At 35.0% G+C, this 4833-nt stretch overlaps 1 pseudogene; it reads right to left on the bottom strand.

The window, feature by feature from the left end:
* Positions 1 to 334: 334 nt before the first annotated feature.
* On the bottom strand, positions 335 to 435 carry LOC124521436 (uncharacterized; annotated as a pseudogene).
* Positions 436 to 4833: the final 4398 nt, after the last annotated feature.

Below are 4833 nucleotides of genomic sequence, written 5' to 3' on the forward strand. Positions count from 1 at the left end.
CAACCCTATTGCAGTTCAAAAGTAGAAAGATAGGTTAAGAGGGAAGACAGAGTTCTGCAGCAGATGCACTTTGCTAGGAGGCAGGGTGTGGAGCATGCAGCAAGTGCCTATTGTGCACATAAACAAAGCCCAAAAATGTTCGCTTATCAGCCCAGTAGCCTCTGAAGTCAACATCTGCCATGAGTCTATGTTTACGGCCACAGTAATTGCCCCATGTCAAAAGGATTATTTCACTGTCACAATTCATTAAGGGCAAGCCTTGTTAATAGAAAATTTAGGCTTGGACTTTTTTTTTTCAGCTTTACTGAGGTATAAAATTCATCTTGCATAACTGAAAAGTAGGGAATGCTTCACAAATCTGTGTGTCATCCTTAGCAAGGGTCATGCTAATCTCTGCATGGTTCCTATTCTAGTATATAATCTACCAAAACAAGCACTAGGTATGTTTGGATTTTTATTTGGGGTGTTTGTATTTTTTCAATTATTATTTTGACGTTCTCTGGATCTGAAAAATCATAAATTCCCAAATTAATAACCGAATATGCTCTTTGAGAAAAATAGAATTTCACATCATTGTAATTATTCCTCTATACTGAACAGAGTTGATTTTTTTCTTAAAACAGTGCATGCTGATTTAATTATTGCATCGTTGTTATTTTTTAAATATCTGGCAATACTAGTTCTCTGTTCTGGTACTCTTCTTCAAATATTTCTCAACAATTATCATCTATATATTCTTCCAGATAAAACTCTGAATCATTTCATCAAGCTCCTCACCTTACTAAAACACCTCTAATTTATTTCTTTCACCAAAATATTTTCCAGATAGTCTTGAGTTAAATATAAATATGCCAACCAGCACCAGAAACAAGTGGAAGGAAATATAATTGATTATCTCTCACCTCTAGGCAGAGAAGAACTTTCTAGGCATAAAAAACAAACGAAGAAACACAAGATGAAAAGATTGACAGGATAGATCTCACTGCTCTTGGCCTTCTCTGCTTTTCTTGAATTAGTTTTACTAGCTGGGTCATCTTGGGCAAGATACTTATCCTTTTCTGTTCCTTTGTGTCCTTATCTATGTAGTTGAGAAACAAACTCAACCATGGTGAGTTTATGGAACGCCAACTGTAGGGAATATCAGGAAGGCATTTAAAAACATACTGGGGGATGAAAAATCACTTATGTAATCTTCAAAAGTAGTGTGGTATAATCATAAGAATAGATTTTGGTGCTGGACAAACCTGGCTTGTAAGTCTGCCTTTGCCACTTTAGAAGATCTGTGCCTTACATATGATGATAGCAGTGTAAAGAGTTGTTTTGAGAGTTAAAAATAGTAGAGGCTAGAGTACCAAAATTATAATCTCATTGTCCAAAATAGTAAACCAATCATTCAAATTCTAATGCAATCCAAAGACCACCATTCATGCCCCAATCTCAATCAGTTCCTCCCAGACCAATCATCTGTCTTTGTTTAATTTTTCCTCATAACTAGGTTACTAGCACCACAATCTAGTCCTAAAAACATGTAAACCAGATAAGAAAGCAACTTACAAAAAGGAGAATATATGGCCAAGTGCTAATGCCTTTAATTAAAAACAAACAAACAAAAAAAAAACAACCAAAAAAAAAAAAACACCTCCTAAAAATCAATACAAAACATTACAAAACAATACAAACATTATCATGTTTGGGTTGTCTGGCTGGTTCAGTCAGTGGAGCATGCAACTCTTGATCTTGGGGCTATTCAAACCACACACCAGGTATAGAGATTACTTAAAAATAGCATCTTTAGGGGTTCCTGGTAGTTCAGTCAGTTAAGTATCTGACTCTTGATCTCAACTTACGTCTTGATCGCAGGGTCATGAGATGCACTGGGAATGAAGCCTACTTAAAAAAGAAAAAAATCTTTAAATCTATATCTATATCTATCTATAGAGAGAGAGAGAGAACAGGGACAACATGAGCAGAGGAGGGACAGAGAGAGAGAGAGAGGGAAAAAGGGAATCTCAAGCAGGCTCCATGCCGTCAGCACAGAGCTGGATGCGGGGCTCAAACCCACGAAAGCATGATGAGATCATGACCTGAGCCAAAACGAAGAATTACGGACACTTAAACATTGAGCCACCCAGGCATCCTGAAAGAAAAAAATCTTTAAAAAAAAAAAAAAAAAGATGAGCCTGTTCAATAGGAAAAAAATAAGTAAATAACTAGCAATTCATATAAGAAGATATACAAAGGATGGAGAGACATGTTAGTTTCATTTGATATTTTAAAATGCAAATTGAAATAGAATATACTATTGTTCACCAATCAGCATTAGGTAGTAAAAAAAATGATAATACTCAGTGTTGCACACAGTAAGGGTATATTAGTGACTATTGCTGAGTTTAAAAACTGGTACAACTAAAAAATAAATAAATAAAAAATAAATAAAAACTGGTACAAATTTTGGAAGACAATTTGATGATATATTCAAATATCGATATTAAAAGCTTAAATTGTCTGGGTGCCTCTCTCTCAATAAATAAATAGACATAAAAAATTAAATAAAATAAATAAAAGCTTAAATTGTCTTTAGCTATACCACTTAAAAGAATTTGACCTAAAAATATCAGAGACAAATATAAATACTTATGTACATAAATATTCATTACAGCAGTATTTTATAATAAAATGCAAAAATAACCTAAATTTCTGCCACTTGGAGAATAGTTAAATGTTATTTCCATCTGTTTGACTATCATACCACCACTAAAAATCATGACCTTGAGGGCCATTTAAAGAATGAAGAAATACTTGTAACTAAGCCTTAAATGGAATATAAAGGTTATAAACTATATTTCTTATACTATTCCAATCCTGAAAACAAACCACTTGACTACATAGACACACACACACATGCACAGAAAAACAACAACAACAAAAACACAATAATGTAACAGTGGATATCTTTACATGAAGTTTAGATTTTTTTTCACTTCTCTTTGCTTATTGTCTGAAGTTTCATCAATGAAAATTTATTTACTATTTGTAGGTTAGGAACAAATACAAAGTTTCTTTTTCCTTCAAGAAAATGATTATTTCATATAAAGTGATTTCTCTCTCCTATTTTAATTTAGTTTTCCAAATGTTTACAGTTATATATAAATTAAAAAAGGGATAATTATTTTATGTCTAAAAAGACATAAAGTGCCGATGTGTATATAAAGATGAAATTTAGGACGCAAGCATGATAAAAAGACTTCATTATGAATCAACAAATGCAAAAATAGTATATCAACAGTACAGAAGGATGATCCGGTCCTGGATGGGTAAGCTTTTGGTTAGATGCAGGCAAATTTACCACTCCTACTGAAGTGAGCTGAGATACCAACTCCTCTCCCCAACCTGTCCAGGAAGACAGACAGATAAAAAGGGTTTGGAACGGAAAGAGCAAGCCCAATTGATTCACAGTAGCAAGTACTGTTCAATGAACTGTCTGATCACTTGCATAATGCTAATTTGAGTTAGAAATTGAGGTAAAGGGTCTAGGAATAACTTCAGGAAATGTGCAGGCCCTACACAGCCAGAATGTGCAAGCCCTTCACTTCCTAGACCAAACAGTAAAATCAACATTTCTGTGGTTTTTCTTAATTCTAGTGGTCTATGATGTTATATGTTGTTTCATAATAAATGAATTTACATATATGCAGGAAATTCCAATCTTTGAATTTCATTCTGAAAAAAAATTTGACCAAAGTGAAATTAATGGGAAAAAAAAATTGTCGATGACTAGCTTTCATAGAAAGACATAACAAAACAGCTACCGCATTGTAATGGTAGCTGTAGTTCTTAAAAGAAAAATTTCTTAATGTTACCCCAAAATACTGCATGATGTTCTTTACGAGGGAAGGTCCCAAAGCAGGCGAGCAGCATGCAGGTAAGGCAACAACACTTACAAATCCCTTTATTTTAGTTCTCAAGTGCTGAGCCAAAAGCATCACGATAAAATCTTCAAATTTGGCCTCTTGGTCCCAGCATGACAGCATTCAAACATTTTAACCATGTTTACATTAATAACTGTGGTCACCTGCATAATTTCTCTAGGAGCTTGCCTACTAATCTTAACCATTCTCTGAAGCAGTTGTGAAACTGTTGATGTGTGTAGTTATTTTTTTAAAGCCCAAGACGGTAATTATAATATAAGGGTGGGTGGATGCATATAATTTGAGATTTTAACTCAAGATTCTTATCTAGAAATTCCCTGACAAGGAAACTTTGTCAGAGAGAAAAATGCTTTTACATATACAGGAGAGATTCCAATGCCTAGAGAAGAGAGGGTGTAGTCACCTTAAAAAGAAATGGGGTGGTGCTTTGGTTGCAAAGCCCTGGGGCAAATGCTGAAAACGGGTGTTTCTCTTTGGCTTTCCTCCCTTTGTTTTTAGCCTTCGAAATGCTGCACAGACTCATTCACAGTAATGCCTGAAAATTTGAAAGTTCCTGGGAATGGAATTAAAAACTGAACAGCTCATCATTTTCAGAGAGCAAAACATCTCATTTATATAGAGAAGAGGCAGTCATTTTTCAGTGGATTGGCAAATGCTTTTATTTATTTATTTATTTTTTAATGTTTATTTATTTTTGAAGGAGAGAGAGAGACAGAGCATGAGCAGGGGAGGGGCAGAGAGAGAGGGAGACACAGAATCTGAAACGGATTCCAGGCTCTAAGGTGTCAGCACAGAGCCCAATGAGGGGCTCAAACCCACAAACCGCAAGATCATGACCTGAGCCGAAGTCAGATGCTTAACCGACTGAGCCACCCAGGCGCCCCGTAAATGCTTTTATTATTAC

Source organism: Lynx rufus, unplaced genomic scaffold (assembly GCF_022079265.1).
Source record: "Lynx rufus isolate CCGP_SWC_20201006 ecotype Redwood Valley unplaced genomic scaffold, mLynRuf1.p SCAF_3, whole genome shotgun sequence".
Classification (NCBI taxonomy): Eukaryota; Metazoa; Chordata; class Mammalia; order Carnivora; family Felidae; genus Lynx; species Lynx rufus.